A 24,995-nucleotide genomic window follows, 5' to 3' on the forward strand; every position below is an offset into this window, starting at 1 on the left:
TATAGGAAGGAAACTGACACCAATGGCTACCTTCATGCAAAGAGTGGTCACCATATGAAATGGCTTAGAAATATCCCCTATGGTCAATTTCAAAGAGCAAGAAGAAATTGTACAGACTTAGAAGTATATGATAAGGAAGCTGAGATCATAGAAAAAAGATTTAGGGCCAAAGAATATTCTGGGGAACTGGTAACCAAAGCACGAGAAAGGGCCAGAAGATTAGAATTCAATCTACCTCCAGATGGGATAAGACGAAAAGAAATCAAGAATGATAGTAGGGATAATAGGGTAAATTTTATTACAAAATATAATAATGCACACAAGAATATTGAGAAGGCCCTAAATAAATATTGGCCTATTCTTTTGCAAGATCCAGTGTTAAAAGATATTATCCCCAATAAGGGTAAGGTGATATACAGAAAAAAACAATCTATAAGAAATTTGGTGGCTCCAAGTAAACTTAGAAAGAAAGAAACTGGAAGTAATTGGTTGAGACAACATACAAGAGGGTTTTTTAGATGTGGGAGAAAAGGCTGCACTTGCTGTACCCATATACACCCTGATAATAAATACTTCTATTCTAGTAAAGATGGAAAAAAACACGACATTAAGGAACTAATGAACTGTAAGACCAATTACGTGGTCTACTTATTAGAATGTTCGTGTGGGAAAAAGTATGTGGGAAGAACAAAAAGAAAAGTTAAGTATAGGTTAACTGAACACCTAAGGAATATCGACATAGGACTTACTTCCCATGGAGTGTCAGCACATTTTTTAGAAGCACACATGAGGGATAATAGTAGTTTAAGAATAAAAGCCATCGAACATGTAAAAAGAGATGAAAGGGGTGGGGATCACCTTAGGACCCTGAGACAACGAGAGACTTTCTGGATTCATGCATTGGGTACCCTAGAGCCATATGGTATGAATAGACAGGTTGATCTAGCGGCCTTTATTGAATCCTAGTGCATGTCTCCAGACTAAAATATCTTCCTTATCTCTCTTTTATACAACATGTAAAAAATTATCCCAAAATTTTAATATCTAAATATCAAGAGATGAAATAAACTTGATTTAGTGAAACTGATAATCAAGAAACTCAATCCATTTTAAGTTAATCTATATAAGCGATCAATCTGTTGGGTTTTAATGGTAATAATAGACTATCCCTGAAGATGAACGGTTGGGGTAGGCTAGTAAGGGTATTTATTCGATTAGTCAGTATAATAAAATCTCTGTGAATATGTGACCCATTATTTTAGGTCCAAACTGATACTACAAAGATATACAATATATTGGAAAGATATAATATATCATATTTTATACTGTATTTTTACTACACATACAGGATATCCCATACATATGTTTATGAGTTGAATGACCACTGTATGTATGGGACATGTAGCATTATATGCATGCGGGTGTGTGTGTATATATATTAACTTGGTTTACAATTTGGATAATATGTACTTTTAAATAATTTACTGAGTCCCCCAAGTAGTGACTTAAAATATATTAAATTTTACCGTATGAATTTTTAAACTTTTTATGTAATTGAAAGTGTCTTGAATGTAGATGTTATAATATTTATAAGTTTTAAGATATTATATAAATGAAATATATATTTTTAGTTTAATTTTTGCATGTATGATCAGTTTGTATAAACTGTATGTGTTTTTTTGCGCATATATATTGTTCAATATTGGATTTAAGCGCACCGAAACTAACTGATTATCTGTACAAAATATGTACAAAATATGTGCTATTGAAAATAGGAGTGATCACATTGAAATAAAACACAAACATTATGTATTATTTAATATGAAACTTAAAATGTTTGAAATAAGGGTGATAGCTACGAATATACCGGCTTATTGTTCCAATTGATTATGTCAAACAGATATGTGACTCCGCTATAAATTGACAGGTTACAGGTATGTGGGCATGCCTCTGACGAAGTGGGGAGGAGCCCCACTAAACGCGTAAGGCCACGCCCACATCTACACACGCTGCGAGGAGTCAGATCCACAGACACTCTAGCCGGCTTGTGAGTGTTTAGTGGGATTCTGAACATACCCGGCGTGAACTACTGTTTGTACTTTGTTTTGCCTAAAAGACCCTGTGGACACGGCAATATTTACCAAGAGACTCTGGGACTATGGGTATGCGGTTTTACCTGTGACAGCCTGACCAGAGACCACGGACCTTTGAGAACTAGTGCTCGGCTATACTTGGGAGCTGCAGTTTGCACATACGGTGATGGAAGGGGAGACCCACTGCACCGGAAGAGGGTTCGTGGTGAGCAAGTGCCTGGGGCTTTTTGCTTCTTGTGCCATATTCATACCTCATTCTGTTTGAGGTTGGAAAGTGTGAGTGTGTTTTTGTCACTGTAACTTTTGTATTAAAATTTAAGTTTTACTATACTACACTCAGATCAGTCCCTTGCGCTCCTGTCTCCTTTCTCTTTTGTTATCTTTTCATCCAGCCACCCCATCCTGCCGGTGGTGTTATCCAGGACGCTGCAGTGTGGATTAGAAGACAGAGCCCTTACAATATATCGATACAAACGATATCCTTTAAATTGTATTTGCTTATTTGCTTTTAAAGTTTTCAGATAAGGTCACTTAACAGCAATATTTATTTAAAGTGGCTTTGTTTCATTTATTAATTTATTTATTTTGTTTATCTATCAATTTATTGATTTGTTAATTTTTTATATATACTGGTGGGTTTTTATTACAAATATCAATATCTATATAGATTCATATAATACTTTTTACTCCTGCCAACCAATAGGTGGCGCTCTTTATTGGCAGATTGTTTAGATCTTGCCCCGAGATCGTCTATAAATCTCTTGTAATAAATCAAATGCTCACGAAAGGGATTATTATCGCTGTATATGTATGTTTCTTCCAGCCAACCCATAACTAGGTTTGCGTATGAGGGCGCAAATTTCGCCCCCATCGCAGTCCCTTGTTTTTGGATATAATGATCATTTTCAAATGTGAAACTGTTGTGTTCTAATAAAAATTCTATAACCTTCAGTATATATTTCTTAAAGGTATTTTTCAATTTAGTGTCTTTGTCTAAATAATATTCAATGGCTTGTAGACCAATAGAGTGAGGAATCGATGAATAAAGCGATACAGCATCTATTGTAAGCCAGCTGTAGCTTTCTTTCCAATCACAGTCATTAAAGATATTGATTATGTGCATAGTATCTCTGACATAACTAGTAAGAGAAAGAACAAAAGGCTGTAGTATATCATCCACCCATTCTGACACATGCTCCAACAGGGAGCCATTGCCTGAAACAATAGGTCTACCTTTAATATTATCTAGGCCTTTATGTGTCTTGGGTAGATGATAAAACACAGCCGTTCTAGGAAACTCAACATACAGATAATCAAATGTAGGTGCATCAATAAATCCAATTTTTTTGCCTTCATTAAGAAGTTTAAATAATTGCTTTTGAAAATCAATACGAGGATTATAGCTGACCTTTTTATATACATTGGGGTCTTCTAATTGTCTTTTGGCCTCCGCCACATACCAGGATCTATCACAAACTACTACGCTGCTGCCTTTATCAGCTCGCTTGATGATAATACTCTCATTTCTTTCAAGGGATGTAAGTGCATCTCTCTCTTTTTTAGTTAAATTATTTTGTTTTCTGCCCCTAGTTTTGTTGGTATTTAAGTGAGTTAAATCCTCTACCACTCTTTTTTGAAAAAGCTCAAGTTGTTTACCTCTGGATTGTAATGGATAAAAATTTGATTTACACTTAAAGCCTATATGTTTATCTTTAAGTTGTTCACTTTCAGGGGAGTTGGAATCCTCATTTAGAAGTTGTTCAAGGTCCCTGCGAGTGCAGAGATCTTGAAAGTTGAGGTCATTGATTTTCCAGCTACCTGTACTCTGTTCCTGTTCTCTCTCTGTTGGTATGTCAGTTTGTTGTTTATAAAAGTGCTTCTTGAGGGTTAGGGACCTAACAAATTTGTTGATATCCAAAATAGTTTGAAACAGAACAAAGTCTTTAGAAGGGCAAAAATTTAACCCGTAACTTAAGTTACGGGTTAAATTTTTGCCCTTCTAAAGACTTTGTTCTGTTTCAAACTATTTTGGACATCAACAAATTTGTTAGGTCCCTAACCCTCAAGAAGCACTTTTATAATTAAGTTACGGGTTACATTTTTGCCCTTCTAAAGACTTTATTCTGTTTCAAACTATTTTGGATATCAACAAATTTGTTAGGTCCCTAACCCTCAAGAAGCACTTTTATAACATCAAAGGACAAATGATGCGGGTAAAACGCAATTGTTCAAAAAATACTGATTACATTAAGGAAAGTAATGAATTGGCTGATCGCCTCATTAATAGAGGCTATCATAAAATGGAGGTTCTTAAGATTAAGAAGGAAGTTGATGGATACAAGAGAGAAGATCTACTACGAAATAAAAAAGAAAGAAAAAATGATGACAGACCTACATTCATCACTAAATATTCTAACCAGTACAATGACATCTGTGGCATTGTTAATAAGTATCTTCCGATCCTTTATGGAGACGAAACATTAAAAGGAATTATTGGTGATGGCTGTAGATTTGTCTATACCAAAAACAATACCTTAGCTAACACTCTCTCTCCTAGTATGTTAAGGAACACACAAACACATACTAACTCTAGCTCATGGCTACAACATAATGGAAGCTTTAAATGCGGTAGTAACCACTGTAAAGCATGTGAATACCATAATGTAACAGACACATTCACGTCATATGTGACGGGAGAATCTTTCAAAATACAGGGCTGCTTAAACTGCAGCTTCACTTATGTTGTATATCTTGCAGAATGTAAATTGTGTAGGGGTCAATACGTAGGACTCACTACTCGTGATGTGAGAACACGCATCAGAGAACATCTAGGGGACATTAGAAATAAAGTCCCCTGTTCTGAATTGAGTAGACACTTTATAGAAGTACATGATCAATCAGTAAGATCCTTCAGTTGGAATATAATTGAGGCTATTAAGACCCCAGTGAGAGGAGGTGATAGGTCCCAAATTTTGGGAAGACAAGAAGTCTATTGGATGTTCAAGCTCAAGACACAGATCCCACATGGATTTAATTCAGAGTTTGACCTTATTAATTTTTGGAGTTAAACACATGACATATGTATTAATGTGTTTATCTAAATACATGAAGTTTAATTTATGAGAAAATTACCTGTTCATTGTGGCTATATATTTCCTACATAAACCATTTTATACTGTTTATTTATAGTCTATACAATTACTCATGAACTGTTTGTGTACATTTTCTCTGGTTTCAACTTCATTGTTGTTTCACTGTAACCAATTTTAAAGGATAATATATCGTTTAATATGATAGTATCTCTTAAACTAAATCTAACAAAATGTCATGTATTTTTAAGAGACATCAGAACTACTTTAATTGTCTTTAGTCTCCTTTAAGCCCTTGTTTTCAGATCACGTTATATAGTTGGGCTGCTATTGCCTAGTGGTTAGGTTCACTGCCCCTGAACACACAGGTTGCTGGTTCGAATCTGGTCTATAAGATTAAAATATATCCCTAAATATGTATATTGGTTGATAAATTTTATACATAATGGATTAATGTAAATTTCGTATATCACTCTCTAAAATGAGAGCTTTATATGTATGTATATCAAAACGACCATTGTACAAAATTTCATATGTTCCTCAATATCTTTTCTGTCTGCATAACATGTTCTTGTAGCAGATAACTAATGACAGTTACATGTAGCAGCTAATACCTATGCTTTCCGTTATACCTATAACATTGTTGTTCTTTGCTTGCTAGAATACAGCTGAATTAGTTTAATTAATTAAGTAATTGATTACACATGTATATAAAGACCTTAGAATGTTTGTCTGCTACAGTCTATGATTACGGCACCAGCTAGCCGAAACGCGTAAGACTGATCTACACATTCTTCTCTTAAGTCTTTTTAGATACTTTTTCGCTGTTTTTTTAAATTTGAATCAATAAAGCCTGTTTCTTCTGTTATGTGTGATCAGTCCACGGGTCATCATTACTTCTGGGATATAACTCCTCCCCAACAGGAAATGCAAGAGGATTCACCCAGCAGAGCTGCATATAGCTCCTCCCCTCTACGTCAGTCCCAGTCATTCTCTTGCACCCAACGACTAGATAGGATGTGTGAGAGGACTATGGTGATTATACTTAGTTTTTATGACTTCAATCAAAAGTTTGTTATTTTAAAATAGCACCGGAGCGTGTTATTACTTCTCTGGCAGAATTTGAGGAAGAATCTGACAGAGATTTTTTACTATGATTTTAACCGGAGTCGTTAAGATCATATTGCTGTTCTCGACCATCTGAGGGAGGTAAAGGCTTCAGATCAGGGGACAGCGGGCAGATGAATCTGCATTGAGGTATGTGGCAGTTTTTATTTCTGAATGGAATTGATGAGAAAAGCCTGCCATACCGTTAAAATGACATGTATGTATACACTTCAGTATTCTGGGGATGGTATTTCACCGGAACTACTGTGTTAAAGGTCACTAATCCTTTTAATAACTATTCTCATGTTAAACGTTTTTGCTGGAATGTAGAATCGTTTACATTGCTGAGGTACTGTGTGAATAAATATTTGGGCATTATTTTCCACTTGGCAGTTTTTTGCTTTAATTGTGACAGTTTCGTTTCTCTTCACTGCTGTGTGGGAGAGGGAGGGGCCGTTTTTGGCGCTCTTTGCTACGCATCAAAAAAAAAAAAAAAAAAAAAAAAAAAGAAATTCCAGTCAGCTACTTTTATATTTCCTGCATGATCCGGTTCATCTCTGACAGATCTCAGGGGTCTTCAAACTTCTTTGAAGGGAGGTAAAATTCTCTCAGCAGAGCTGTGAGAATTCTTATAGTGACTGTGAATAAAAAACGTTGTTTTGTTTTCTTATGTACAAATTTAATTAGTGTTGTTTTTTACTAATGGGAACAAACCTTTGCTAAAAGTTGTGTTGTTTTAAAGTTTGATGCTATAACTGTTTTTCAGTTCATTATTTCAACTGTCATTTAATCGTTAGTACCTCTTTGTGGCACAGTGCGTTTTTTTGCTAAAAAAGATTATAACCAAGTTGTAAGTTTTTTTTGCTAGTGTGTTAAACATGTCTGACTCAGAGGAAGATATCTGTGTCATTTGTTCCAATGCCAAGGTGGAGCCCAATAGAAATTTATGTACTAACTGTATTGATGCTACTTTAAATAAAAGTCAATCTGTACAATGTGAACAAATTTCACCAAACAGCGAGGGGAGAGTTATGCCGACTAACTCGCCTCACGCGACAGTACCTGCATCTCCCGCCCGGGAGGTGCGTGATATTTTGGCGCCTAGTACATCTGGGCGGCCATTACAGATAACATTACAAGATATGGCTACTGTTATGACTGAAGTTTTGTCTAAATTACCAGAACTAAGAGGCAAGCGTGATCACTCTGGGGTGAGAACAGAGTGCGCTGACAATGCTAGGGCCATGTCTGATACTGCGTCACAGCTCGCAGAGCATGAGGACGGAGAGCTTCATTCTGTGGGTGACGGTTCCGATCCAAACAGATTGGACTCAGATATTTCAAATTTTAAATTTAAATTGGAGAACCTCCGTGTACTACTAGGGGAGGTCTTAGCAGCTCTCAACGATTGTAACACCGTTGCAATACCAGAGAAACTGTGTAGGTTGGATAAATACTTTGCGGTACCCGGCGAGTACTGACGTTTTTCCTATACCTAAGAGACTAACTGAAATTGTTACTAAGGAGTGGGATAGACCCGGTGTGCCGTTCTCACCCCCTCCAATATTTAGAAAGATGTTTCCAATAGACGCCACCACTCGGGACTTATGGCAAACGGTCCCCAAGGTGGAGGGAGCAGTTTCTACTTTAGCTAAGCGTACCACTATCCCGGTGGAGGATAGCTGTGCTTTCTCAGATCCAATGGATAAAAAATTAGAGGGTTACCTTAAGAAAATGTTTGTTCAACAAGGTTTTATATTACAACCCCTTGCATGTATCGCGCCGATTACGGCTGCGGCAGCATTTTGGATTGAGTCGCTTGAAGAGAACCTTAGTTCCTCTACGCTAGACGACATTACGGACAGGCTTAGAGTCCTTAAACTAGCTAATTCTTTCATTTCGGAGGCCGTAGTACATTTAACCAAACTTACGGCTAAGAACTCAGGATTCGCCATACAGGCACGCAGGGCACTGTGGCTAAAATCCTGGTCAGCTGATGTTACTTCTAAGTCTAAATTACTTAATATACCTTTCAAGGGGCAGTCCTTATTCGGGCCCGGTTTGAAAGAAATTATCGCTGACATTACGGGAGGTAAGGGCCACGCCCTACCTCAAGACAAGGCCAAAGCTAAGGCTAGACAGTCTAATTTTCGTCCCTTTCGGAATTTCAAGACAGGAGCAGCATCAACCTCCACTGCACCAAAACAGGAAGGAGCTGTTGCTCGTTACAGGCAAGGCTGGAAGCCTAACCAGTCCTGGAACAAAAACAAGCAGGCCAGGAAACCTGCTGCTGCCCCAAAGACAGCATGAACCGAGAGCCCCCGATCCGGGACCGGATCTAGTAGGGGGCAGACTCTCTCTCTTCGCCCAGGCCTGGGCAAGAGATGTTCAGGATCCCTGGACACTAGAGATCATATCTCAGGGATACCTTCTAGACTTCAAATTATCTCCCCCAAGAGGGAGATTTCATCTGTCAAGGTTGTCAACAAACCAGATAAAGAAAGAAGCGTTTCTACGCTGCGTACAAGATCTGTTAACAATGGGAGTGATCCATCCGGTTCCGTGGTCGGAACAAGGACAAGGGTTCTACTCAAACCTGTTTGTGGTTCCCAAAAAAGAGGGAACTTTCAGGCCAATCTTAGATTTAAAGACTCTAAACAAATTCCTAAGAGTTCCATCGTTCAAAATGGAAACTATTCGGACAATCTTACCCATGATCCAAGAGGGTCAGTACATGACCACAGTGGATTTAAAGGATGCTTACCTTCACATACCGATCCACAAAGATCATCACCGGTATCTAAGGTTTGCCTTCTTAGACAGGCACTACCAGTTTGTAGCTCTTCCATTCGGATTGGCTACGGCTCCAAGAATCTTCACAAAGGTTCTGGGTGCCCTTCTAGCGGTACTAAGACCGCGAGGGATTTCGGTAGCTCCGTACCTAGACGACATTCTAATCCAAGCTTCAAGCTTTCAAACTGCCAAGTCTCATACAGAGTTAGTTCTGGCATTTCTAAGGTCGCATGGATGGAAAGTGAACGAAAAGAAGAGTTCTCTCTTTCCTCTCACAAGAGTTCCATTCTTGGGGACTCTTATAGATTCGGTAGAAATGAAGATTTACCTGACAGAAGACAGGTTAACAAAACTTCAAAATGCATGCCGCGTCCTTCATTCCATTCAACACCCGTCAGTAGCTCAATGCATGGAGGTGATCGGCTTAATGGTAGCGGCAATGGACATAGTACCTTTTGCACGCCTACACCTCAGACCGCTGCAATTATGCATGCTAAGTCAGTGGAATGGGGATTACTCAGATTTGTCCCCTACTCTGAATCTGAACCAAGAGACCAGAAATTCTCTTCTATGGTGGCTTTATCGGCCACACCTGTCCAGGGGGATGCCATTCAGCAGGCCAGACTGGACAATTGTAACAACAGACGCCAGCCTACTAGGTTGGGGCGCTGTCTGGAATTCTCTGAAGGCTCAGGGACTATGGAATCAGGAGGAGAGTCTCCTACCAATAAACATTCTGGAATTGAGAGCAGTTCTCAATGCCCTTCTGGCTTGGCCCCAGTTAACAACTCGGGGGTTCATCAGGTTTCAGTCGGACAACATCACGACTGTAGCTTACATCAACCATCAGGGAGGGACAAGAAGCTCCCTAGCAATGATGGAAGTATCAAAGATAATTCGCTGGGCAGAGTCTCACTCTTGCCACCTGTCAGCAATCCACATCCCGGGAGTGGAGAACTGGGAGGCGGATTTCTTGAGTCGCCAGACTTTTCATCCGGGGGAGTGGGAACTTCATCCGGAGGTCTTTGCCCAAATACTTCGACGTTGGGGCAAACCAGAGATAGATCTCATGGCGTCTCGCCAGAACGCCAAACTTCCTCGCTACGGGTCCAGATCCAGGGATCCAGGAGCAGTTCTGATAGATGCTTTGACAGCACCTTGGAACTTCAGGATGGCTTATGTGTTTCCACCCTTCCCGCTGCTTCCTCGATTGATTGCCAAAATCAAACAGGAGAGAGCATCAGTAATTCTAATAGCACCTGCTTGGCCACGCAGGACTTGGTATGCAGATCTAGTGGACATGTCATCCTGTCCGCCTTGGTCTCTACCTCTAAGACAGGACCTTCTGATACAGGGTCCATTCAAACATCAAAATCTAACTTCTCTGAAGCTGACTGCTTGGAAATTGAACGCTTGATTTTATCAAAACGTGGTTTTTCTGAGTCGGTTATTGATACCTTGATTCAGGCTAGGAAGCCTGTTACCAGAAGGATTTACCATAAAATATGGCGGAAATACCTATACTGGTGCGAATCCAAAGGTTACTCCTGGAGTAAGGTTAGGATCGCTAGGATATTGTCTTTTCTACAAGAAGGTTTAGAAAAGGGTTTATCAGCTAGTTCATTAAAGGGACAGATTTCAGCTCTGTCCATCTTGTTACACAGACGTCTGTCAGAAAATCCAGACGTCCAGTCCTTTTGTCAGGCTTTAGCTAGGATCAAGCCTGTGTTTAAAGCTGTTGCTCCACCATGGAGTTTAAACTTAGTTCTTAACGTTTTACAGGGTGTTCCGTTTGAACCCCTTCATTCCATTGATATAAAAATGTTATCTTGGAAAGTTCTGTTTTTAATGGCTATTTCCTCGGCTCGAAGAGTCTCTGAGTTATCAGCCTTACATTGTGATTCCCCTTATCTGATTTTTCACTCAGACAAGGTAGTTCTGCGTACTAAACCTGGGTTCTTACCTAAGGTAGTCACTAACAGGAACATCAATCAAGAGATTGTTGTCCCATCCTTGTGTCCAAATCCTTCTTCAAAGAAGGAACGTCTTTTACACAATCTGGATGTAGTTCGTGCCCTCAAGTTCTACTTGCAGGCAACTAAAGATTTTCGCCAAACTTCTTCCTTGTTTGTCGTTTACTCTGGACAGAGGAGAGGTCAAAAAGCTTCTGCTACCTCTCTCTCTTTTTGGCTTCGTAGCATAATACGTTTAGCCTATGAGACTGCTGGACAGCAGCCTCCTGAAAGAATTACAGCTCACTCCACTAGAGCTGTGGCTTCCACTTGGGCCTTTAAGAATGAGGCCTCTGTTGAACAGATTTGCAAGGCTGCAACTTGGTCTTCGCTTCATACTTTTTCCAAATTTTACAAATTTGACACTTTTGCTTCTTCGGAGGCTATTTTTGGGAGAAAGGTTCTTCAGGCAGTGGTTCCTTCTGTATAATGAGCCTGCCTATCCCTCCCGTCATCCGTGTACTTTTGCTTTGGTATTGGTATCCCAGAAGTAATGATGACCCGTGGACTGATCACACATAACAGAAGAAAACATAATTTATGCTTACCTGATAAATTCCTTTCTTCTGTTGTGTGATCAGTCCACGGCCCGCCCTGTTTTAAGGCAGGTAAATATCTTTTAAATTATACTCCAGTCACCACTTCACCCTTGGTTACTCCTTTCTCGTTGATTCTTGGTCGAATGACTGGGACTGACGTAGAGGGGAGGAGCTATATGCAGCTCTGCTGGGTGAATCCTCTTGCATTTCCTGTTGGGGAGGAGTTATATCCCAGAAGTAATGATGACCCGTGGACTGATCACACAACAGAAGAAAGGAATTTATCAGGTAAGCATAAATTATGTTTTTTTTTATCTATCTCTTGGGACTCCTGCTACTACATTTTTTCTATTTCATTACCAAGGGCTGTGAGGAGCCCGACGCTACTGGCCCCAGAGTTAAGGTAGAGCTCTATACTGTTCCTTGGAGCCGCTTGCTGTGGAGGATCATTTAAAGGAAACATCGGAGAAGCTGACGTCACGTCTGGTCACGTCCGGTAGAAGTCCCGTACCCGCGCTGTAGTTGAACCGACGAAGAGGTGAGTTTGACGGTCGCGCTTAACTGCGTGGCTGTCCCTCTATCTGGATTCAGGTTTCTTTGCCCACCTGGGAGGACACAGGAACCTCAAGCCTGCACCGACAGGAGTACCAGGAAAAGGGCCAACACTACCTCGCGTAAGTACGGGTGAAACCCGAGACGTGACAGTTTAATCTATCTCACTTATGATTATTTGTGACCGCCGTGTCAAGTATTTTGAGTGACTGCCTACTTTCCTTATTGTCCACACTGGTCATTGATTTTATGAGGCTCTTATATTTATGTTCCGTATACACAGTGTGATACTGTTTATTTCTATGATTAAAAAAATGAACTAGTGTGTACACAAGCTAGTGTTGATCAAAAAATATAAAAAAGTTGACACAAAAAAGCTGGTTAACAAATCACACAGTGAGTGGTGTGTGAAAATGGTATGTGACAAAAAAGTGTAAGAACAGTTGAGAAATGTGTCAAGTGTAGAATGTTACAGATGAATAAACATATGTATATTCATAACAGTGTCCTAATCAAAAATAAAATATTACAAACTATTGTCCATAAACATCAAATAGTGGTGACATTATGGTGATCCTGATGAAAAAAGTGTGTCCAAAGCATATAGTGAAAGTTAATAGTTCCAATGAACAGTTCAAATCCTCCAATTAGTCCAATAGATAAAAAACAGTTCCAAACCTTGAGGACAAGGCAAAGAAAAAATTAAAATACCAATGTGAAAAAATAAAAATAAAAATAGAAGCTGGGAAATCCTCAAAACCTAAGGACAGAAAAAAATAACATAGTATAATATTGCTAAAGTATAAATGAATCAAGAAATATAGCTCACCATATAGTTGCCAACGCGTTTCGGCCCTCAGTTAGGGCCTTTCTCAAGACTAGTATATGGTTAGGTGAGCACGGTGTTATATATCTGTATGCTACCAATCAGATTATACTTCAAATGGCGCCAAAAAAGTAACTATTGACATAGGAAGTACTTTACCGGAAGTGTCAGTTTGAACCCGGATATAGTGTCTCTGGTATTATAAACAAAGCTATTTGTGGTGTTAGCACTAGTTTATTCAATCTGCTGTTGCCAAAACAGTCAGCTTATATGCGTGTTGTTTGTTTTTACCATCTATAGACCTCTTTGTGGTTATTATCCACCATATAAGCCCCTCTCGGTCTCAACTAATGTTGCGCTAAACCGGATGTTTACCTGTGTTTTCCACTTCCGGTTTCGGGATCAATACGCCAAACCGGAAGTCAGGGTACGTGAAACCGGAAGTTGGGTTCCAGTGTGTCATTACCCAGGGGTTTCTCCGCATTGGACATCATCTGATAAACAGCCTAAGCTGCAAGGGAATAGTTCTAATGAATGTTGTTTGGAAATATTCTTCGTGTCCATAGTTATGAAATTTATTGTGTATACAGTGTATAAATTGGTGTTTAAATATCTAGAATCAGCGGCAGAACTTATCACATACTTGCATGTTAACATGTATAATCCATAGAAAACTTTTAAAACAATAAAACGCTTATGAAACCTGTGTGGATCTCCTTCTTCTATTCTATCACCCCACCTTTAGTTACATATTAAAAATACATAGGAGAATAAACAAGGCATTGTTATTTTTTCACATTGGTATTTTAATTTTTTCTTTGCCTTGTCCTCAAGGTTTGGAACTGTTTTTTATCTATTGGACTAATTGGAGGATTTGAACTGTTCATTGGAACTATTAACTTTCACTATATGCTTTGGACACACTTTTTTTCATCAGGATCACCATAATGTCACCACTATTTGATGTTTATGGACAATAGTTTGTAATATTTTATTTTTGATTAGGACACTGTTATGAATATACATATGTTTATTCATCTGTAACGTTCTACACTTGACACATTTCTCAACTGTTCTTACACTTTTTTGTCACATACCATTTTCACACACCACTCACTGTGTGATTTGTTAACCAGCCTTTTTGTGTCAACTTTTTTATATTTTTTGATCAACACTAGCTTGTGTACACACTAGTTAATTTTTTTGATCACCCTCTCTCATTTTTGTTTTTCTTCACATGTGAATTATATGTTCTGCTTCTTTTCTATCTGTTAATACTGTATCTACTATACTAGTAGACACTAATCTACCAATTTTTTGTATCGCCCATTTGGATAGACTCAATCCCTATGGAGTAGAGGGTAGTTAAGTCTAACAAACGTCTACCACTCTCTGTATACCATTCTCATACCCATAATAATATAACGGTACTGCTACTATTAGATCTGGGACACTTTGCCCCTGTAGGGACATTTATCCCTATCATTATTTTATATTGTTTTTAAGCTTATATTGTTTTCAAGCTCATATGTTTTTATATACCTTACAAACAGCTTGTGCAATTATTGCACAAATGGTTTTAAATGCTGGGATCCCCTTTGTTCAGAAATAGCAGACATATATGGCTTTGACGTTGCTTTTTGGTAATTAGAAGGCCGCTAAATGCCACTGCGCACCACACGTGTATTATGCGCAGCAATGTAGGGGTTAATTAGGGAGCATGTAGGGAGCATGTAGGGTTAATTTTAGCTTTAGTGTAGTAAACAACCCCAAGTATTGATCTAGGCCCATTTTGGTATATTTCATGCCACCATTTCACCGCTAAATGCGATCAAATAAAAAAAAAACTTAAAATATTTCACAATTTTAGGTTTCTCTCTGAAATGATTTACAAACAGCTTGTGCAATTATGGCACAAATTGTTGTAAATGCTTCTCTGGGATCCCCTTTGTTCAGAAATAGCAGACATATATGGCTTTGGCGTTGCTTTTTGGTAGTTAGAAGGTCGCTAAATGCTGCTACGCATCACATGTATATTATGTCTAGCAGTGAAGGAGTTAATTAGGTAGCTTGTAGGGAGCTTGCAGGGTTAATTTTAGCTTTAGTGTAGAGATCAACCTCCCACCTGACACATCCCACCCCCTGATCCCTCCCAAACAGCTCCCTTCACTCCCCCACCCCACAATTGTCCCCGCCATCTTAAGTACTGGCAGAAAGTCTGCCAGTACTAAAATAAAAGTTTTTGGGGGGTTTTAGTTTTTTTAAAAAAAAAAAAAATAATAATAATTTTTCTGCTGTGTAGGACCCCCCTTAGCCCCCAACCTCCCTGATCCCCCCCAAACAGCTCTTTAACCCCCCCCCCCCCCTTGGCCTTTATTGTGCGCCATATTGGGTACTGGCAGCTGTCTGCCAGTACCCAGTTTGAAAAATAATAATGTATTTTTATTTTTTTATTTTATTAAATATTTTCTCTATTTCTGTAGTGTAGCTGCCCCCCCCTCAACATCCAACCCCCACCCTCTCCCAGATGCCTTCATTTTAAAATCCCACCCTCCCCAGTCCTCTCTCCCACCCTCAGATCTACAGCATATTGATGCTGTTTTCATAGATCTCACGTGCACGCGCGCCCCGTGCACGCGTGTGCATGACTCTCGTGCAAGCGCCCGTGCACGCACCCGCACAAGATCCCTCCCCCCTCCTGCACCAATGACTGCCCACCTGCCTCCCTGGATGAGCTCCCATCCACCAATGATAACGGCCATCGATAGCCGATGCAGAGAGGGCCACAGAGTGGCTCTCTCTGCATCAGATGGCTAAAAACAGTTATTGCAGGATGCCTCAATATCGAGGCATCACTGTAATAACATGAAAGTGGCTGGAAGCGATCAGGATCGCTTCCACTGCTTTCAAAAAACAACGACGTACGGGGTTCGTCCTTGGTCGTTAACTGCATTTTTTTGCAGATCGTACCCCATACGTCGTTGGTCGTTAAGGGGTTAATAGGGCTTTTTGAGGGGCATTGCCCCAAAGTAATCAGCTCTTTTACCTGTAAAAAAAACAAAAAAAAAACCCCAACATTAAAACCCACCACCCACATACCCCTACTCTAACCTACCCAAACCCCCCTTAAAAAAACCTAACACTAACCCCCTGAAGATCACCCTACCTTGAGCCGTCTTCACCCAACTGGGCCGAAATCTTCATCCAAGTGGCGCAGAAGAGGTCCTCCATCCAGCAGTATTCTTCATCCAGGCGGCGTCTTCAATATTCATCCATCCGGAGCGGAGCCATCTTCCAAGGAGCCGACGCGGAGCCACCCTCTTCAACCGACGACTGAACGACGAATGACGGTTCCTTTAAGGGACGTAATCCAAGATGGCGTCCCTCAAATTCCGATTGACTGATAGGATTCTATCAGCCAATCGGAATTAAGGTAGGAAAAATCTGATTGGCTGATTCAATCAGCCAATCAGATTGAAGTTCAATCCGATTGGCTGATTGAGCTCTCATTCTATTGGCTGTTCCAATCAATTCTCTGATGTATCCCATCTCTTCCCTACACCAAAACGAATGTCCAGTTACTTAACAGGGTTGCTTCACTGGTCACACAGTGAGGGACTTATCCATTGGGAATTAGCTTATAGAAAGAAAAAAAGAAAGCCACATAGACAATTATTATGACGTATTTCTTCTATAAGATACGACGAGTCCACGGATTCATCTTTTACTTGTGGGATATTATCCTCCTGCTAACAGGAAGTGGCAAAGAGCACCACAGCAGAGCTGTCTATATAGCTCCTCCCTTGACTCCACCCCCCAGTCATTCTCTTTGCCTACTCTAAGTAATAGGAAGGGTAAAGTGAAAGAGGTGATAAAATGTTAGTTTTTATTTTCTTCAAGCAAGAGTTTTTATTTTAAATGGTACCGGTGTGGACTATTTTCCCTCAGGCAGCAGATGGATGAAGACTTCTGTCTGGAGGCTGATGATCTTAGCAGTTGTTTCTAAGATCCAGAGCAGTTCCCACAGAATGGCTGAGGAGTACTTAAGAAACTTCAGTGTGAGGAACGTTTTTCATGCTATAAGCAGTGAGGTATGTTCAGTAATTTTTTTCTGGAGAGACTGTGTTATTTCAGAATTGGTTGACAGTATCCCCATGAGGGAGAGGGTAAGCAGTAATCCTAAAGTATAAAGAGGGGTATTACTGAGCTTGCATATATGGGCTATAAAAAAATGGTTGACACTGATGTTAGAATGTTTGTGGGCAAAAGTTTACATGACTGGGAGTGCAGATGTTTTTTATGAGAGACTTTTTTTATGCTTTATTGAGAAGGGTACACATGGCTTCATTTATGGGTATATGAACCCACATGGCTAGGTTTTAGACCGCTCTGGTGCGGTTAATTTAGGCTGTGAAACATCGAGTGAGATGGGCGGGCCTATTTTCACGCCTCAGTTGCGCAGTTGTTTTTCTCAGGAAAGCAGCAAGCTCCAACTCCGGTGGGCCTTTGTGAGCAGTATTGGGCCAAATCGAAGGTTTAACCCGGTTTTACAGACACCTGAGGGCAGGTAGGCGCCACAGCAGGTGCTTTTTATTGAAATAAACGTTTTATAATTTTCCGTTTTTTCTGGTAAGGGTTAAGTATTCCTTTCCTTGTGGGGCAAACTTAGCTGCAAATTTGGGATGCTTCTATCATAAAATTGGGATCATTTTATTGTTTTCAAGCAGTTTTGGAAAAATTGTATGCTTTTTTTTTCTCTTAAAGGCGCAGTACCGTTTTTTCAGATTGTTATTTTTTCACTAAATAAAGTGTTTTCAAGCCTGTTTGTGGTCATTACTAGCCTGTTTAACATGTCTGACATTGAGGAAAGCCAATGTTCCATGTACTGAAAGGGCCTTACATTGCAAAGAACATATTTTCCATTCTGATAAGGTGGTTTTGCCTACCAAACCTGGATTCCTTCCTAAGGTTGTTAATAATAAGAATATTAATCAGGAAATTGTTGTTCCTTCTCTGTGTCCTAACCCTTCTTCTAAGAAGGAGCGTCTGTTACACAACTTGGACGTGGTTCGTGCTTTGAAGTTTTACTTGCAAGCGACCAAAGGAAAACGTAGAGGTCAAAAAGCTACGGCTACCTCTCTTTCTTTTTGGCTGAAAAGCATCATCCGGGTTGGCATACGAGACTGCTGGACAGCAGCCTCCTGAAAGGATTACAGCTCACTCTACTAGAGCGGTGGCTTCCACATGGGCTTTTAAAAACGATGCCTCTGTTGAACAGATTTGTAAGGCTGCGACTTGGTCTTCCCTTCATACCTTTTCCAAATTTTACAAATTTGATACTTTTGCTTCTTCGGAGGCTATTTTTGGGAGAAAAGTTCTTCAAGCAGTGGTGCATTCTGTTTAGGCATCTGTCTTGTCCCTCCTGTTCATCCATGTCCTGTAGCTTTGGTATTGTATCCCACAAGTAAAGGATGAATCCGTGGACTCGTTGTATCTTATAGAAGAAAAGTAAATGTATGCTTACCTGATAAATTGATTTCTTCTATGATACGACGAGTCCACGGCCCGCCCTGTCATTTTAAGGCAGATTATATTTTTTGATTTAAAACTTCATTCACCTCTGCACCTTTTAGTTTCTCCTTTTTCTTCCTATACCTTCGGTCAAATGACTGGGGGGTGGAGTCAAGGGAGGGGCTATATAGTGAGCTCTGCTGTGGTGCTCTTTGCCACTTCTTGTTAGCAGGAGGATAATATCCCACAAGTAAAGGATGAATCCGTGGACTCGTCGTATCATAGAAGAAATCAATTTATCAGGTAAGCATAAATTTACTTTTTTACGCCTCATCCCAACGATCTTCACCCTCCCCAGGTTTACCAGACTTGAACTTCCCCAGTTTCTTGTATATGTAAGATTCAGCCAAAGGACCAGATGACACGGGTTTCTTCACTGGCAACTTCTGTGAGGGACTTACCCTGTTAGTTATGGGCATGTAGTAACTTTTTTTTTTTTTTTTCTTTGATGTCAAAAGTTATTTTATCCTGTGCCAATACTAACGATCTTCACCCTCCCCAGATAGACCAGACTTGTTATACCCAGAATAAGTTTTTCTACAGTGTGCGTATGGGGCTAGAGATGTAATTCACAACCACATTTAATCAGATACTTCCAGTTTAGAACATATACCAGGTAGACTGTCTATGGCCATTAGACAAGTTTAGGTCTATACTTAAGGTTTACCGGTCCAAGCAATGCTGCTCTCTGCTTGTATGACCACGATGCCGACTTTTCCACGGCTGTTTCTCGGGCTGGATGTACCCGCCAAGAGAGTGTGGTGTCGCTGACACAGGCAGGCGTGCGCGTGAAGTCAGCCCTGGTCTCCTTTCCTTCTTAGGGCTGCTCTTTTTTTCGGCCGTATTACTAAGCTCCCCAAACTAGCTCACAATTGCGAAGCCGATACCCTCCACACCGCTCGTTCCGCTGGCGTTCACCTCCGCTTCCACGCATACCTACGTCACAAGCGTCCACTGATGCCGAAACCGGAACCCACGGTTTACTATTCCTTTAATGTAATTGGAAAGCTTCATAGTTTGGTGGCGGTGCTTTGTCATCATGAAGTGAATATGCCAATACCTGTGACATGCTATTCCCTTCATTCAGGGGCTAAGTGATCATTGACGTTGGGAGACTCAGAATTAGGTGTTGTGTCACAATTATAAAAGTTTTAATATGATTTAAAAATCTAAAGCTGGTATACTGAGAAATCCTTCTGGAACAGTCTGTTAAGTATAATTATTTTCATTGTTCTGTATTATTCGCTGTACCCACTGAGCAGAGCAGTGGATATTATTGTCATATTACAAAGCAACATACAACCAGAATGAGAAAAAATAAGTTCAATATTACATTAAAATATAACCTTTCTTTTTTGCCACCTGTTTCTGTGAGTTTTTTTGTTTTACTAGTTCACCTAAGGTTAGGGACTGACATTTAACTACAGATTCCATATTTAGAAAATACTAGATTCTTGCGAGCTGTTAAACTTATGCTATGTATTACAAACTGAGGCATGTTCAGCATCGCTAGTTTAAACAAACAATATCTAGTTACATACATTACCCCAGTTATACTGCAAACTGCTGGGTCATACACACCTTATCTTACTGTGTGTGTGTTAAATTAGGGCAAAGGTTAGTTAATATCATTACCTTCCATAGAGCAAGTGGCTTTATTAGCACTAAATACAAATAGTAACTCAATACAGGAGATGTGAATAAAATGACCTCACTTTCAAGCTTTGTTATATTCCATTAGAAGAGCAATATGGAGTTTTCTGCAAGGCTTTTCAAATACAAATTTCAGTGCTCTAGAAAACACAGTTATCCTATGGTTTTCCGTTAGTTCTGCACCAGGGGTGTTGACATTTAAATGTGCATCTGTCTGTCTGTAGGGTTTGCCTGTAGCCAGGGTGGATACAAATCACATTTTTTTAATTTAAATAAAAATCTAAATCAGATGTGTTTTTTTTAAGCTATCTAGAGATAATTTCTATATAAGATACATTATAATCTAAAGGTTATTCATCCTGAAATAAAGATTCACTTTTAATTATATAGTAAGATGCTGTATATTCATGGCTATAATAATTTTTGTGTAAATTAATTCCATTAATCCGTTTACAATGTCATGCTCTCCCAGAGGTTTCTATAAGATTATTTTGGGCATTTTTTTCTGTCTAGAAGATATTATTACATATTCTTGGTTTTGTAGTTCTTAAAACTGTGAATTTGTGTCTGCAGAAATAATGTCTCTTCTTCACAGCTAAATGTTATAAAATTAACATATAGACCTTAAAGGGACATAATCATGAAAGAAAACTTTTGGGCTTCAGAAATAGCATATTATTTTAAAATTTCAGATTTACTTCTGTTATCAAATTGCCTTTATTCTCTTTGTATTCTTTGTTGAAAGAAAACAATGCTCTACTGAGAGCTAGGTGAACACATTGGGTGAGCCAGTGACAAGCAGCTAGCTCCCAGTAGTATATTGCTCCTAAGCCTACGTATGCTTTTTAACAATGGATTAAAAAGAACAAAGCAAATTAGATAAGAGAGGTGAGTTGGAAAATTGTTAAACATTGCATGTTCTTTCAGAATCATGAAAGTTTAATTTTGAGTTTACTGTCCCTTTTTTTTTACAACAAACACAAAATCAAAGCTGCGCAAGGGGAAAATACAATAATAAAAAATTATATATTATAACAATAATAGGGTAAATCCTATTAGAATGTTAGTACCCCAATAAATTAATAAACATACAATCAAATGAAATCACAATCTTGAGTTATTATATAAATATAGACCAAACTATTGGTCCCCACCTTGGAATTCCATTCGTCAATATTGGTGTTTAGGTTTTTAAATTAATAACCCACTTAAAATGTTTCACATCCGTGGCTTAAGGAGCATGGGTAGTCCACAAACAATGTGTATCTTAGCTTCCTGTGCTCCCTTAGAATAGGATAGCTCTCCCTTTAGTGGCGAATCTCTGGTGCAGCTTCCACCCTCTTCAAGAATGACTGAAAAATAAGAACAGAGAAGCATATCCTTGATTCAAGGTAAAAGTAGAACAATTATATTAGAGCACACACAACCGTATGCACTTACTGGAAACAAAAGTAAAATCCACCTTAAAACAATGAAAATACAGCTCTCAGACAGCTTCTCTTGCATTCAGCTTAACAAGCGTCTAGTAAAAATCGTCCGTTTTTTGGCTGTTAGACTGTTCCTTGTAAAATCTCTTCTATATGTAACAGTGCCAGTGTACACAGATCCTATCTACGCGTTTCATCTGACCTACGCAGACTTTCTCAAGACCAACTAGATCAGCTGTGTACACTGACGAGGATCCCCTCCATTAAATGTGTCTCTTGGCTCCTCCCCTTCCTCTGACATGCTATATTGTGTATTATCACAACAAACACACCTCCTAGCCATGTGCTTTTGTGCATTATATGTTATGACCAATCCATTCCTTACGATACGATGTTTATTTCCTTTAAATGCTTATTAGTCCTGCATAGATTGTATGGTGTTCACTTTCTTTGGGCAATATAGAAAAATGGCAACAATTGCAATCGGTCTTACTTGTTCAATATGAGTATGTCACAGGCAAAATTAGAATATATATATATATATAGTGTGTTTACCTTGATTCTAAATTCTGTGAATCATGTCTAGTATATGTCTATACAGCCATAACGGCTTTACATTATTACCCACACTTCACATTAAAAATGAATTAATACATTTTTAAAATATATACATGAACTTAGTAATACCAATAGCATATTTATCAAAAACATATACATAAAATGAATTATTATATCCATACTAAAAACCTATACAAAAATAATATACCTAAAAATGGCTTAATACATAGGATGGGGAAATTTACATAAAATACCTCCCTAATTCATATCTCATTTTCAGATGTATTTATAATGCATTATATAAATTCATTTTATTATATCTATTGTCTCACTAGACCATAACTTAATTCATATACATTTTTGTTTAATTGTGCTATATACCTATACTTATGTGATCTGATAAATAGACATTGACCTTGCTAATATACTAACTAGAACATGGCTCAGATTTAACAAACTAAATACGTATCGCTCTCATACATAGGGAAGCACTAAACTTTAAATCATAAAAGCTTGTAGATCCAGGTCAATATTAAGCCCTTTCGGTGTTAAACTGTCAAGCTCCTGGATCTGTCTGAGAGTGATAAGCCTTTGACATGGGTTCTCACCCAGGGGAACAACTTCCAAAATACTGATCCACAAACTACTAGGATCTTGGCAATGATAGACCCTATAATGGTCAGACACACTGTGTGTTTTTAAGTCTATTTCAAAATTGTTAATGTGTTCGTAGACTCTTGTTTTTATCTTTCTTTTAGTTCTGCCTACATATATCATTCCACAGCCACAGTGTCAGGGTTTTTCCCCTGCTTTGTTTGCCATGTGCTGCTGGCAGCCATTTTACTCACCTCTTACTGAATCTGGTGCAGAGTGTCTGATGCTGCTCATTTCCTGCACGCCCTCTTATGGTCGGACTGGTGTACATCAGCCGTGTGAGACAGGTTGCAGTCTCAGTATTGTGATGTCATCACTTATTATTTAAAGGGCCTCTGTTCAGTATGCTTTGCCCTTGCGTTGTCTCAGACCTGTTTGTGAGTTCCTGTGTTCCAGTTCCTTTGTATTACCTGGCTGTCTGATGTCCCTCCTGGTTCCTGATCCCTGGCTTGTTCCTGACTCTGCTGTTCTCCTTGTTCCTGATTCCGGCTCGTCTGACTACTCGCTTTGGCTCCTGACTCTGCTCGTCTGACTACCAGCTCTGGCTTAGACTCCTGGCTTGATGTTTGACTTGTGGACTTTTTATTATTTTTTGTTATTAATAAAGGTGTGATTATTTTTGCACTTCTCGTCTCAGTCTGATTCCTGGCACCCTGACACACAGGTTAGGCCATAGACAACAAAAGTGATATGACAGGTGCCTCTGCTTTTAATAGGCATTTAATTGTTGGCTGATTTGAAAAGCCAATAGGATTTAAGCAGCTCTCATCCTATTTACTGATTTAAATTTTTCAGCCAGTAGGAATGCAAGGGTACCCCAATATAAAAGGGGTACCTTGCATTCAATCTTCAGTGTTCGGCGGAGAATTGCATGAAGAGGACCTCTATGTCAGACCACTGGACCGCCGCCACTGCGCATCAACCGACCGCTCAGAGTCTGCCATGAAGATAGAAGATGCCGGACCCGCGATGAATGAAGATGGAGCTGCCTGGATGAAGATTTTTAGCCCCTGGGAAGAAGATGGATGTACGGACTTCATCAATTGTGAGTACCAATGTTGGGGTTAGTGTTAGGTTTTTTGTTTGTTTTTTGGGGTGTTTTTTTTTTTTAAAGATTTTATTTTTTATTTTTAATGGGCTGAAAAAGAGCTAAATGCTTGCCCATACAAATGCCCTTTTTGGGGGAATGGGTAGATTATTATTTTTTTTAGTTAGGTTTATTTATTTTGGGGGGTTGTAATGGTAGGGAGTATTTTGTTTATTTAATTGGCAAAAGAGCTGTTAACTTTAGGGCAATGCCCTACAAAAGGCCCTTTTAAGGCTAGTTTATTATAGATAAGTTTTTTAATATTTTGGATAATTTAGTTTGTTATTTTTGTAATGTTAGGTTTTATTATTTTTAGTAATATAATTTTTTTTTTTTTTTTTTTTTTTTTTTTTAAAAATTAATGTTAGGTTTTCTTTTTAGTTTAAAGGGCCATTAAACCCACATTTTTTCTTTAATGATTCAGATAGAGAATACATTTTTAAAAATCATTCCAGTTTACTTCTATTATCTAATTTGCTGCAATCTTTAGATATCCTTTGTGAAAGAAATAGCGATGCACATTGGTGAGCCAATCACATGAGGCATCTATGTGCAGCCGCCAATCAGAAGCTACTGAGCCTATCTAGATATGCTTTTCAGGAAAGAATATTAAGAGAATGAAGCAAATTAGATAATAGAAGTAAATTAGAAAGTTGTTTAAAATGGTATACTCTATCTGAATCATGAAAGAAAAAATGTAGGTTTAATGTCCCTTTAAGCTTCGGTTTTATTCTTATTTCACAGGTAAGTGTATTTATTTTAACTAGGTAGTTAGTAAATAGTAATATTGTAACTAGCTTAGGTTTTATTTTTATTTCACAGGTAAGTTTGTATTTATTTTAACTAGGTAGTTACTAATATTGTAACTTTAATTTAGATGTATTTTAATTATGTTAACGTTAAGGGGTGTTAGGTTTAGGGGCTAATAGTTTAATTTGGGTAGTTGCAATGTGGGGGGACTGTGGTTTAGAAGTTAATCATTTTATTTAGTGTTTGCATTGTGTGGGGACGGTGGTTTATGGATTAATATTTTT

This window comes from Bombina bombina, chromosome 7, assembly GCF_027579735.1.
Source record: "Bombina bombina isolate aBomBom1 chromosome 7, aBomBom1.pri, whole genome shotgun sequence".
Lineage (NCBI taxonomy): Eukaryota > Metazoa > Chordata > Amphibia > Anura > Bombinatoridae > Bombina > Bombina bombina.